Source organism: Salmo salar, unplaced genomic scaffold, assembly GCF_905237065.1.
Source record: "Salmo salar unplaced genomic scaffold, Ssal_v3.1, whole genome shotgun sequence".
NCBI classification, from domain to species: Eukaryota; Metazoa; Chordata; class Actinopteri; order Salmoniformes; family Salmonidae; genus Salmo; species Salmo salar.
Genome location: NW_025547645.1, coordinates 205,761 through 220,373, shown reverse-complemented (window position 1 = coordinate 220,373; position 14,613 = coordinate 205,761). Strand labels below are relative to the sequence as shown.

The following is a 14,613-nucleotide window of genomic DNA, read 5'->3' as shown; positions in this document are numbered from 1 at the left end:
GTAGTTATATAGGATGAACCAGGACTGGAATACAGTATATACATATGAAGTGGACAGCAGTAGTTATATAGGATGAACCAGGACTGGAATACAGTATATACATTTGTATTTATTTCACCTTTATTTAACCAGGTAGGCAAGTTGAGAACAAGTTCTCATTTACAATTGCGACCTGGCCAAGATAAAGCAAAGCAGTTCGACAACAAACAACAACACAGAGTTACACATGGAGTAAAACAAACATACAGTCAATAATACAGTAAAAAAATAAGTCTATATACAATGTGAGCAAATGAAGTGAAATAAGGGAGGTAAAGGCAAAAAGGCCATGGTGGCAAAGTAAGTACAATATAGCAAGTAAAACTCTGGAATGGTAGATTTGTAGTGGAAGAAAGTGCAAAGTAGACATAGAAATAATGGGGTGCAAAGGAGCAAAATAAATTTATAAATAAATAAATAAATACATTAGGGGAAGAGGTAGTTGGGCTAAATTATAGATGGGCTATGTACAGGTGCAGTGATCTGTGAGCTGCTCTGACAGCTGGTGCTTAAAGCTAGTGAGGGAGATATGTGTTTCCAGTTTCAGAGATTTTTGTAGTTCGTTCCAGTCATTGGCAGCAGAGAACTGGAAGGAGAGACGGCCAAAGGAGGAAATGGCTTTGTGGGTGACCAGAGAGATCCCTGGCCTTATCTTCTCTCAAGAAGATGTCTGGTAGGCCCATTTAAATACCTTTTTTGGACATTTCAAGATAGCAGATGTTTGAGTTGGGTCTATTAACACAGCTGTGAGTTGTTATTTTTTTCATTTTTGACAAAAGGAGCACTCCTGGAAGTGACAGATTTTGACTCATATTGAGTGATAAGACTGAGCTATTTAAAAACACTTTTTCAACATTTCAAGATGCCAGTTAGTTCAGTTTGATCTTATTAAAGACAGCTGTATATTATTTTTTTTGACCCAAAAATATGATATGTTCACGCCCACTTTTTTTGCACTATGTTTGAAGGCTGTCAACTTCTTGTCAGGAGGAGAATCACTTAGCCTTTCAACTAATTTTCAAATGATAGGATGCCTATTTTAAAACACTTTCTCTACATTTCAAGATAGCAGTTAGTTAATTTTGAGCATATCAAAGACAGCTGCAACTTTATTTTATTAATTTTCACAATGTTTTTTTTTTTTACCCAAAATTATTCTAAGTCCACAGTCTCTGTCATTGAACTATGTTGAGCCGTGTGCCTGGTGATTGAACAGGTTACCAGGTGTGTTTTTGAATATAGTTCTTAATGGCTTCAGTGGTGTGCTGGGGTCCATTGCTTGCTAAGGGGGAACCTCCCACCCGGGTTCAGCCAACAGGGGGCGCACCCAACCCCTCTAGTAAAACTGAATGTCTCTCTCTCTCTCAGGCTATGAAAAAAGCCCCACCTCCTCTCGCTCAGCCATTCTAACAGTGGAAGCCAGGATCTGTGAGAAACTATGATAATAAACTGTGAACAATAATGAAGCCATGTTTGTCTGTGTGAGTGAGGATTTATTATTTAATCGTGTGATAACTTTAATTCTGTGATAACTTTATGTAATACATCCTGTTTTCTAACTGAATAAACATTTTAAGATAGCAGTTGGTTCAGTCTGATCATCTCATGTACTGTTGGAACTTTATTTTAATCCTTTTTCACTATTTTTATTTTTTTATGACAAATTCCAGAGCCTCTGTATACATTTTTACACATTTTTCCCCCACTCTCTACTTTGTACAATGACAGAGAAGTGGGACTCTGTCGTTTTTTTCTGACAAGTTCTCTCATTGATCTCAGGTTCAGCCACCAGGGGGCACCCACCCTCCATGAAAACTTTCATAGGCTCTCTTTCACTCAGTAATCATGTAACAAGTCGACAGGCTCCCAGAGGCAGGGCAATCAAAGGCTCCAACTCACTGAACTGACCATCAGCCCAGACATTGTTATTATTCATACTGTTTAAATAAAAACAGAGGTCTTTAAACTCTTGAATATCTGAACTTGATACAGAGAAAAACAGGATGAGAGAAAGGAGGTTATGAACAAGACAAAACTATTTTTTATAGCATCATACATTTTTATTTATTTTATTTACAGTCAATTCTCTAAAAAACCAAAAGGGAATTGAGCACAAGGCAGATTAGCCGTTCTCCCTCCCAACAACATAATCCAATTATTTTTAGGGACTTTTCATCATATATATATATATATATATATATATATATATATATAAAATCAGTGGCGTGTGTTCATTTACAGGTCAGAGCTGTAAGGCAAGAGCCACATTCCAACACCTTTAAAATGTACCCCGCCCTCCCTCTCTTCCTTCCTTCCCTCTCTCCCTCCTCTCTTCACTCATCCTTCCTCTTTTTCCCCTCGTTCCCTCCTTCCTTCCCTCTCTGCCTCGTTTCTTCACTCATCCTTCCTCTTTTTCCCCTCGTTCCCTCCTTCCTTCCCTCTCTGCCTCCTTTCTTGAAATAATCAATGAATCAGATATGACTGAAAAAATGGAGTTCAAGCTTTTACACTTTCAAGTTGTGTCAAGTCAGTGATGTCACAAAGAACAAGGAGAGTAAGAAGGAAAGAAGGAAGGAAGGAAGGGTGCTTCTTTATAGTGCTGGGGTGTGACCCCGGTGTTCATCTTGCTGTCCGGAGAGAAACTGAACCCATCTCAGAGGATAAGTCCCAAATGGCACCCTACTCCCTATATAGCGCACCACTTTTGATCAGATCCCCATGGGCCCTGGACACAAGTAGTGCACTATATGAAGGGAATAGGGTGCCCTTTTGGGACGTAAACATGGTAACACACACAGCCGGCCCACTTCTCCCTCCCCCATCTCCTCACCCACCCCGCTTAATAAAACCCAACATCAAAAAACAGGGAGAGAAAAATTCTAGATTAAGAGAGAAATGAATCAAAGAGAAAGAAGTCTGTCCATCCTCTCGTCTCGCCCGGCCCTCCCTCTCGCACGTTAGAAGGTGTTCACATCTTCTTTCTCCATTAAACCCTCTTTTTATTCTTTATGTTCAGGTAATAGTTCTCAGTCCTCCCCTCCTCCCTCCGGTTTCATTTCAGAATACAAGAGGAGTTCACATATCTGTTTATCCATAGGTATCCGGTTTCACCATTGCCCACGGCAACAACCAATCATCAACGATAAACGGGCAGTTAGACACAAAAACGCATCTGAAATTGCAAAAAGTGGAAGTTGTACTCCCGGTCCCCACCGCTGAGGGGGGGGCTTCTCCTTATTACTGTACCTCACCTCAGTCTCCTTCAAGTCTCTGGAGCTCACATCCTGGTCTGGGGTCTCTAATCAGAGGGAGGGAGGGAGGGCTACTCCTTATTACTGTACCTCACCTCAGTCTCCTTCAAGTCTCTGGAGCTCACATCCTGGTCTGGGGTCTCTAATCAGAGGGAGGGAGGGAGGGCTACTCCTTATTACTGTACCTCACCTCAGTCTCCTTCAAGTCTCTGGAGCTCACATCCTGGTCTGGGGTCTCTAATCAGAGGGAGGGAGGGAGGGCTACTCCTTATTACTGTACCTCACCTCAGTCTCCTTCAAGTCTCTGGAGCTCACATCCTGGTCTGGGGTCTCTAATCAGAGGGAGGGAGGGAGGGCTACTCCTTATTACTGTACCTCACCTCAGTCTCCTTCAAGTCTCTGGAGCTCACATCCTGGTCTGGGGTCTCTAATCAGAGGGAGGGAGGGAGGGCTACTCCTTATTACTGTACCTCACCTCAGTCTCCTTCAAGTCTCTGGAGCTCACATCCTGGTCTGGGGTCTCTAATCAGAGGGAGGGAGGGCATCTCCTTATTACTGTACCTCACCTCAGTCTCCTTCAAGTCTCTGGAGCTCACATCCTGGTCTGGGGTCTCTAATCAGAGGGAGGGAGGGCTACTCCTTATTACTGTACCTCACCTCAGTCTCCTTCAAGTCTCTGGAGCTCACATCCTGGTCTGGGGTCTCTAATCAGAGGGAGGGAGGGAGGGCATCTCCTTATTACTGTACCTCACCTCAGTCTCCTTCAAGTCTCTGGAGCTCACATCCTGGTCTGGGGTCTCTAATCAGAGGGAGGGAGGGAGGGCTACTCCTTATTACTGTACCTCACCTCAGTCTCCTTCAAGTCTCTGGAGCTCACATCCTGGTCTGGGGTCTCTAATCAGAGGGAGGGAGGGAGGGCTACTCCTTATTACTGTACCTCACCTCAGTCTCCTTCAAGTCTCTGGAGCTCACATCCTGGTCTGGGGTCTCTAATCAGAGGGAGGGAGGGAGGGCTACTCCTTATTACTGTACCTCACCTCAGTCTCCTTCAAGTCTCTGGAGCTCACATCCTGGTCTGGGGTCTCTAATCAGAGGGAGGGAGGGAGGGCTACTCCTTATTACTGTACCTCACCTCAGTCTCCTTCAAGTCTCTGGAGCTCACATCCTGGTCTGGGGTCTCTAATCAGAGGGAGGGAGGGAGGGCATCTCCTTATTACTGTACCTCACCTCAGTCTCCTTCAAGTCTCTGGAGCTCACATCCTGGTCTGGGGTCTCTAATCAGAGGGAGGGAGGGAGGGCTACTCCTTATTACTGTACCTCACCTCAGTCTCCTTCAAGTCTCTGGAGCTCACATCCTGGTCTGGGGTCTCTAATCAGAGGGAGGGAGGGAGGGCTACTCCTTATTACTGTACCTCACCTCAGTCTCCTTCAAGTCTCTGGAGCTCACATCCTGGTCTGGGGTCTCTAATCAGAGGGAGGGAGGGCTACTCCTTATTACTGTACCTCACCTCAGTCTCCTTCAAGTCTCTGGAGCTCACATCCTGGTCTGGGGTCTCTAATCAGAGGGAGGGAGGGCATCTCCTTATTACTGTACCTCACCTCAGTCTCCTTCAAGTCTCTGGAGCTCACATCCTGGTCTGGGGTCTCTAATCAGAGGGAGGGAGGGAGGGCATCTCCTTATTACTGTACCTCACCTCAGTCTCCTTCAAGTCTCTGGAGCTCACATCCTGGTCTGGGGTCTCTAATCAGAGGGAGGGAGGGAGGGCATCTCCTTATTACTGTACCTCACCTCAGTCTCCTTCAAGTCTCTGGAGCTCACATCCTGGTCTGGGGTCTCTAATCAGAGGGAGGGAGGGCATCTCCTTATTACTGTACCTCACCTCAGTCTCCTTCAAGTCTCTGGAGCTCACATCCTGGTCTGGGGTCTCTAATCAGAGGGAGGGAGGGAGGGCTACTCCTTATTACTGTACCTCACCTCAGTCTCCTTCAAGTCTCTGGAGCTCACATCCTGGTCTGGGGTCTCTAATCAGAGGGAGGGAGGGAGGGCTACTCCTTATTACTGTACCTCACCTCAGTCTCCTTCAAGTCTCTGGAGCTCACATCCTGGTCTGGGGTCTCTAATCAGAGGGAGGGAGGGAGGGCTACTCCTTATTACTGTACCTCACCTCAGTCTCCTTCAAGTCTCTGGAGCTCACATCCTGGTCTGGGGTCTCTAATCAGAGGGAGGGAGGGAGGGCATCTCCTTATTACTGTACCTCACCTCAGTCTCCTTCAAGTCTCTGGAGCTCACATCCTGGTCTGGGGTCTCTAATCAGAGGGAGGGAGGGTGTTGTGTGTGAAATCCCAGCCATGGTGGGATAAGGTAGAGTTCATATCTCTTTCTCTCCCTCTCCTCCTTTCTCAATCTCTCTCTCAGAAAAGGTTCTCTTCAAAGATGGCCATCAAGTCGCTCTGGAAGTTGATGTCAATGGTGTCCGCCATCTGTAGAGAGAGGGGGATGAGAGACAGAGCGAGAGAGAGAGAGGAATTAGATGCAGTGTTAATCTTTCCCATCTCTTCTCAGCTAAACTACCTCTCCTCTGTATTATTGTAATATAACTGAATATACATAATATAACAAGAATATACATATATTAATATGTATCTTTATGATGATTCTCTCCTCATCTCTCCTGCTATACCAGTATATCATGTTAGTATTATAGTAGTATTACTGCTATACTAGTATAACATGTTAGTATTATAGTAGTATAACTGCTATAAAGTATTACCGCCTCTCTCCTACTATACTAGTATAACATGTTAGTATTATAGTAGTATAACTGCTATAAAGTATTACCACCTCTCTCCTGCTATACTAGTATAACATGTTAGTATTATAGTAGTATTACTGCTATAAAGTATTACCACCTCTCTCCTGCTATACTAGTATAACATGTTAGTATTATAGTAGTATTACTGCTATAAAGTATTACCACCTCTCTCCTCCTCCTTTCCTGCTCGCGGCGTCTCGCCAGCTCCCTCTGCTGGTCCATGGCGTTCTGCTGCGGCCGAGGGTGTGGCCTGTTGAGTGGGAGGGGCCTGTGGGGAGTCGGCGGGAGGGGTTGAGGCGAAAGTTGCTCCTGGCGACGGCGAGTGTCCTCCTGGACACGCCCCTCCCCTGCTGCTCCACAGAGTCCTCGTCGTCACGGCTACTGGAGAAGAGAAAGTGGAGTGTCAGAGGGGGATGAGCTTAGATGGGGTGCTAGAATGAGCTTCTCCCTTTATCCATCCTTCCCTTTTTTCTCACCATAGTTTCTACCTCGGCTGAGAGGTCTTCTCCTCTCCTCCTCCTCCTCCCTTTCCTCCCCTCCATCCTTCCCTCTTACCGTAGTTTCTCCTGCTCTCTCCTGGCCTGTGCTTTTAGCTGTTTCTCTCTCTCCTTCTCTCGGGCGACGCGACGGACCTGTTCGAAGCTGTCGCTAGAGGAGCCGGACAGCGGAGGCGGGGGTGGACTGAGAACGCTGGGCCAAGAACCCATGTTCTTTAACTTCACATCCTGGGAGGGGAGGGAGAAAGTGTAGTGGGAGGGGGAAGAGTGCCACACAGACATTTCGTTAACACCCACTTTTTAAAGACATTTCACCTCCATTTTAATAACACTGCCTTACAGGAGAAGTTATTCTTTTTTTTTACAACTAAATCTATTTTATTTATGTAAGTTGAATTTCATAGTAAGGGTCCAGACACTTTTTTTTTGTGATTTCACATGCTTTTGAGAAACTTACCCCAACCAGCAAATCATGTTTTTGGGAAACCCGAGCAAATCACATCCTCATTTTGTAGTTTTGTTTCGTTTAAAGCCTATTTATTTTTGTTACAAGCCGTGTTTCGTTAAAGCCTGTGTAAAGTTAATTTGTTTCAATGTACCGGTAGGCACCTGCGGCTTATAGACATGTGCGACTTATTTATGTTCAAAATAATACTTTTTTTAAAATTCAGTGGGTGCGGCTTATATTCAGGTGCACTTAATGGTCCGGGAAATTACGCCAGTTGTTCTGTATAGACGCATAAACACTCCCGTCTACAGACTTCCTTTGGACGACCGATATCTAATGAGGCTTTGGCTAGTTGTCCTGGACGACCGATATCTAATGAGGCTTTGGCTAGTTGTCCTGGACGACCGATATCTAATGAGGCTTTAGCTAGTTGTCCTGGACGACCGATATCTAATGAGGCTTTGGCTAGTTGTTCTGGACGACCGATATCTAATGAGGCTTTGGCTAGTTGTTCTGGACGAACCGATATCTAATGAGGCTTTGGCTAGTTGTTCTGGACGACCGATATCTAATGAGGCTTTGGCTAGTTGTTCTGGACGACCGATATCTAATGAGGCTTTGGCTAGTTGTTCTGGACGACCGATATCTAATGAGGCTTTGGCTAGTTGTCCTGGACGACTGATATCTAATGAGGCTTTGGCTAGTTGTCCTGGACGACCGATATCTAATGAGGCTTTGGCTAGTTGTCCTGGACGACCCGATATCTAATGAGGCTTTGGCTAGTTGTCCTGGACGACCGATATCTAATGAGGCTTTGGCTAGTTGTCCTGGACGACCGATATCTAATGAGGCTTTGGCTAGTTGTTCTGGACGACCGATATCTAATGAGGCTTTGGCTAGTTGTTCTGGACTGACCGATATCTAATGAGGCTTTGGCTAGTTGTTCTGGACGACCGATATCTAATGAGGCTTTGGCTAGTTGTTCTGGACGACCGATATCTAATGAGGCTTTGGCTAGTTGTTCTGGACGACCGATATCTAATGAGGCTTTGGCTAGTTGTTCTGGACGACCGATATCTAATGAGGCTTTGGCTAGTTGTTCTGGACGAACCGATATCTAATGAGGCTTTGGCTAGTTGTTCTGGACGACCCGATATCTAATGAGGCTTTGGCTAGTTGTCCTGGACGACCGATATCTAATGAGGCTTTGGCTAGTTGTCCTGGACGACCGATATCTAATGAGGCTTTGGCTAGTTGTCCTGGACGACCGATATCTAATGAGGCTTTGGCTAGTTGTCCTGGACGAACCGATATCTAATGAGGCTTTGGCTAGTTGTCCTGGACGACCGATATCTAATGAGGCTTTGGCTAGTTGTCCTGGACGCACCGATATCTAATGAGGCTTTGGCTAGTTGTCCTGGACGACCGATATCTAATGAGGCTTTGGCTAGTTGTTCTGGACGACCGATATCTAATGAGGCTTTGGCTAGTTGTTCTGGACGACCGATATCTAATGAGGCTTTGGCTAGTTGTTCTGGACGACCGATATCTAATGAGGCTTTGGCTAGTTGTTCTGGACGACCGATATCTAATGAGGCTTTGGCTAGTTGTTCTGGACGACCGATATCTAATGAGGCTTTGGCTAGTTGTCCTGGACGACCGATATCTAATGAGGCTTTGGCTAGTTGTTCTGGACGACCGATATCTAATGAGGCTTTGGCCCCTGAAAAAGGGGAGAAATAATCACGAGAGTGATACGGTATTGTTTCCTCACTGAGAACTTTTACTGCAAATCATTTTACCAAAGTAACACATTTTACAAAACAACAGATCTACAGGAAAGAGCTAGTGTTGTAGGGTACAAGGCTTATTCAAGTCACAACAGTATACACTGTAATTCACTGAAACATACACTCATTTCAATATAACTGTCAAGCACAAAGCTTTAACTCAGTAAACCATAACTCAATTTATCAACAGTCAATAAAGTGTTTGAAAAACCATTATACAAAAAACACCGCAAAATATCTTATTAATAACAACGCACATGTTCATTGACGATCGACATAAAATGGCAGCTACTCTCAGTACGAAGCCTTCGCTGCAACCGAGCAGGGCTCATATTACTCTCTGCAAACTGAACTCTAACTTCCTCAAGATGTTACTAAGACACAGCTTAAACACTCTTGACATGTTAGCGAGTTATTACATTTAAATGACTCTGTTTTATCATCAATAACGTACCTGGAAAAGGGGAGAAATAATCCCGAGTGTGATACGGTATTGTTTCCTCACTGAGAACTTTTACTGTAATGAGGAAAAGACCGCGATTTCCCCCGCGAACTTGGCTGGAGACCAGAGCAATCGATCTCAGGCTCATAGATTAAAGAGCATTTAGTAGATCACAGATTAACACTTTTCCCCTTCAATTTGGCACCACAAAATAAAGTAATCAATATAACGGTTTACACATTCCTTTTACAATTCTTACCTTTTGTACGCTTGATGGATTTTTAACTTTTTAACACAATTATATGAATGTTATCCATCTCTATCAACTAATACAGAATGCATGATATTTTTAACCTTAGATGTTTTAAGATCCTCACATACTATGAACTTACTAATACTTTTTAATGTATAACAGGCTATGAGTATTTCCTGTAACCTGTCACATATACAGGGGGTACCAGGTAGTAATGAGGCTATATACAGGGGGTACCAGGTAGTAATGAGGCTATATACAGGGGGTACCAGGTAGTAATGAGGCTATATACAGGGGGTACCAGGTAGTAATGAGGCTATATACAGGGGGTACCAGGTAGTAATGAGGCTATATACAGGGGGTACCGGGTAGTAATGAGGTTATATACAGGGGGTACCAGGTAGTAATGAGGCTATATACAGGGGGTACCGGGTAGTAATGAGGTTATATACAGGGGGTACCTCCTCTCCTCTCTGACTAATGACTGACTCCTGGAGGATCCTGGGAGCGTCCCGGACAGGATGGCGTGCATTGCCACGGCGATGATCGTCCCGCCCCCTCTCCCTCAGCATCTCCGCTGCCGCCACGAAACCCACCGCATCATCGATGATGTCATCCTGACACACACACACACACACACACACACACACACACACACACACACACACACACACACACACACACACACACACACACACACACACACACACAAGAGACTGATAGATTATGGTAAAGGTCCTGAGGACAGGGTACTAACCTACCCAACCCTCTAACGGGTACTAACCTACCCAACCCTCTAACAGGGTACTAACCTACCCAACCCTCTAACGGGTACTAACCTACCCAACCCTCTAACGGGGTACTAACCTACCCAACCCTCTAACGGGGTACTAACCTACCCAACCCTGTAACGGGGTACTAACCTACCCAACCCTCTAACGGGGTACTAACCTACCCAACCCTCTAACAGGGTACTAACCTACCCAACCCTCTAACAGGGTACTAACCTACCCAACCCTCTAACAGGGTACTAACCTACCCAACCCTCTAACAGGGTACTAACCTACCCAACCCTCTAACAGGGTACTAACCTACCCAACCCTCTAACGGGGTACTAACCTACCCAACCCTCTAACAGGGTACTAACCTACCCAACCCTCTAACGGGTACTAACCTACCCAACCCTCTAACAGGGTACTGACCTACCCAACCCTCTAACAGGGTACTAACCTACCCAACCCTCTAACGGGGTACTAACCTACCCAACCCTCTAACAGGGTACTAACCTACCCAACCCTCTAACAGGGTACTAACCTACCCAACCCTCTAACAGGGTACTAACCTACCCAACCCTCTAACGGGGTACTAACCTACCCAACCCTCTAACGGGTACTAACCTACCCAACCCTCTAACGGGTACTAACCTACCCAACCCTCTAACAGGGTACTAACCTACCCAACCCTCTAACAGGGTACTAACCTACCCAACCCTCTAACAGGGTACTAACCTACCCAACCCCCTAACAGGGTACTAACCTACCCAACCCTCTAACAGGGTACTAACCTACCCAACCCTCTAACAGGGTACTAACCTACCCAACCCTCTAACGGGGTACTAACCTACCCAACCCTCTAACGGGTACTAACCTACCCAACCCTCTAACGGGTACTAACCTACCCAACCCTCTAACGGGTACTAACCTACCCAACCCTCTAACGGGTACTAACCTACCCAACCCTCTAACGGGGTACTAACCTACCCAACCCTCTAACGGGTACTAACCTACCCAACCCTCTAACGGGTACTAACCTACCCAACCCTCTAACGGGTACTAACCTACCCAACCCTCTAACGGGGTACTAACCCACCCAACCCTCTAACGGGGTACTAACCCACCCAACCCTCTAACGGGTACTAACCCACCCAACCCTCTAACGGGGTACTAACCTACCCAACCCTCTAACGGGTACTAACGTACCCAACCCTCTAACGGGTACTAACCCACCCAACCCTCTAACGGGTACTAACCCACCCAACCCTCTAACGGGTACTAACCCACCCAACCCTCTAACGGGGTACTAACCCACCCAACCCTCTAACGGGTACTAACCCACCCAACCCTCTAACGGGTACTAACCTACCCAACCCTCTAACGGGGTACTAACGTACCCAACCCTCTAACGGGTACTAACCCACCCAACCCTCTAACGGGTACTAACCCACCCAACCCTCTAACGGGTACTAACGCACCCAACCCTCTAACGGGGTACTAACCTACCCAACCCTCTAACGGGTACTAACCTACCCAACCCTCTAACGGGGTACTAACCTACCCAACCCTCTAACGGGTACTAACCTACCCAACCCTCTAACTAACAGGGTACTAACCTACCCAACCCTCTAACTAACAGGGTACTAACCTACCCAACCCTCTAACTAACAGGGTACTAACCTACCCAACCCTCTAACTAACAGGGTACTAACCTACCCAACCCTCTAACTAACAGGGTACTAACCTACCCAACCCTCTAACAGGGTACTAACCTACCCAACCCTCTAACAGGGTACTAACCTACCCAACCCTCTAACAGGGTACTAACCTACCCAACCCTCTAACAGGGTACTAACCTACCCAACCCTCTAACAGGGTACTAACCTACCCAACCCTTTAACGGGGTACTAACCTACCCAACCCTCTAACAGGGTACTAACCTACCCAACCCTGCCTTTAGGGAACTGTGGTTTTGGGTAGTGTAGTCCTACCTCCTCCTGTATGTACTGCAGTAGGAGGGGGTTGTGGGTAGTGTAGTCCTACCTCCTCCTGTACATACTTCAGTAGGAGGGGGTTGTGGGTAGTGTAATCCTACCTCCTCCTGGATGTACTGCAGTAGGAGGGGGTTGTGGGTAGTGTAGTCCTACCTCCTCCTGTATGTACTGCAGTAGGAGGGGTTGTGGGTAGTGTAGTCCTACCTCCTCCTGTAGATACTGCAGTAGGAGGGGGTTGTGGGTAGTGTAGTCCTACCTCCTGTATGTACTGCAGTAGGAGGGGGTTGTGGGTAGTGTAGTCCTACCTCCTCCTGTACGTACTGCAGTAGGAGGGGTTGTGGGTAGTGTAGTCCTACCTCCTCCTGTTTGTACTGCAGTAGGAGGGGGTTGTGGGTAGTGTAATCCTACCTCCTCCTGGATGTACTGCAGTAGGAGGGGGTTATGCAAATTAACTGAATCCCCCCCCAAAAAACATTTCCACTGCATTTCAGCCCTGCCACAAAAGGACCAGCATGTCAGTGATTCTCTCGTTAACAGGTGTGAGTGTTGACGAGGACAAGGCTGGAGATCACTCTGTCATGCTGATTGAGTTCGAATAACAGACTGGAAGCTTCGGGTGTACACCGTTAGTTTATACTGGATACACCGGGTGTACAACTTTAGTTTATACTGGATACACCGGGTGTACACCGTTAGTTTATACTGAATACACAGGGTGTACACCATTTAGTTTATACTGGATACACCGGGTGTACAACTTTAGTTTATACTGAATACACCGGGGGTACACCGTTAGTTTATACTGGATACACCGGGTGGGTTAGTTCTTCTTGAGAGAACTAACCCAAAATTAGTCCAACTAACCCAAAATTAGTTGAAAGGCTAAGTGATTCTCTTCCTGAGAAGAAGCTGACAGCCTTCAAACAGAGCAAAAAAAGTGGTCCCAAACAATATGTCAAAATGAATCAAAAAATGATACAGCTGTCTTTAATAAGATCAAACTGAACTAACTGCTATCTTGAAATGTAGAGAAAGTGTTTTTAAATAGGCATCCTATCATTTGAAAATTAGTTGAAAGGCTAAGTGATTCTCCTCCTGAGAAGAAGCTGACAGCCTTCAAACATAGTGCAAAAAAAGTGTCACTGAGAAATAGGATAATTATGAAACATGAAAACTATATTGTCTGACTCAGCTACTATGCATGTTGGTTGGACAACACGAACACTTCGCTCGCTACATGTGAAAATTAAAAAGGATGGTTAGGATACTTAGCATGTTAGCTAACCCTTCCCTAACCACTAGCCCAGGGGTTCTCAAACTTTTTTGTGATAGCAAATTCATCAGTGACCCCCTCATAATCAGAACACAACTCGAGTGAGATAAAAAAATATCATACAAGGAGTTTTACCATGATTTCGTGTGCAAGGCCGTACAAACCAAGTCTCGGGCCCTGGGAATGAACATTTTAAAGGTCTGCCTCTTGGAGGGAAAAAACTTGCTAATTTCCTGCATTCTACACATTTTGTCATGGGGCAGAGAAATGTTTCTTGTTGCAACTATAACGCTAATATCCTGCAGTTCTACACATGTTGTCATGAGGCAGAGAAATGTTTCTTGTTGCAACTATAACGCTAATATCCTGCAGTTCTACACATGTTGTCATGAGGCAGAGAAATGTTTCTTGTTGCAACTATAACGCTAATATCCTGCAGTTCTACACATGTTGTCATGGGGCAGAGAAATGTTTCTTGTTGCAACTATAACGCTAATATCCTGCAGTTCTACACATGTTGTCATGGGGCAGAGAAATGTTTCTTGTTGCAACTATAACGCTAATATCCTGCAGTTCTACACATGTTGTCATGGGGCAGAGAAATGTTTCTTGTTGCAACTATAACGCTAATATCCTGCAGTTCTACACATGTTGTCATGGGGCAGAGAAATGTTTCTTGTTGCAACTATAACGCTAATATCCTGCAGTTCTACACATGTTGTCATGAGGCAGAGAAATGTTTCTTGTTGCAACTATAACACTAATATCCTGCAGTTCTACACATGTTGTCATGGGGCAGAGAAATGTTTCTTGTTGCAACTATAACGCTAATATCCTGCAGTTCTACACATGTTGTCATGAGGCAGAGAGAAAACGACTGTGTAACGAAGACGCTGTGAGTTGAGAAGCAGGTGAAACGTTTAATAAAACAACAAACGAGACAACATAACAGTAGCGTCTTTGCATGTACACAGGATCAATACTGACTGGGGAAGGAACCTAAGGGAGGGCCAGATATAGGGGTGGTAATAAGTAAGGTA

The 14,613-nt window shown here is 45.5% G+C and overlaps 1 long non-coding RNA gene across 1 annotated transcript; it reads right to left on the bottom strand.

Annotated features, from left to right (window-relative positions):
- Nucleotides 1-5,495: 5,495 nt before the first annotated feature.
- On the bottom strand, nucleotides 5,496-6,759 carry LOC123732138 (uncharacterized). Its single transcript, XR_006762992.1, has 3 exons — nucleotides 6,659-6,759; nucleotides 6,269-6,484; nucleotides 5,496-5,771 (listed from the first exon to the last, which is right to left on the bottom strand). It is a non-coding gene; the product is annotated as an uncharacterized lncRNA (long non-coding RNA).
- Nucleotides 6,760-14,613: the final 7,854 nt, after the last annotated feature.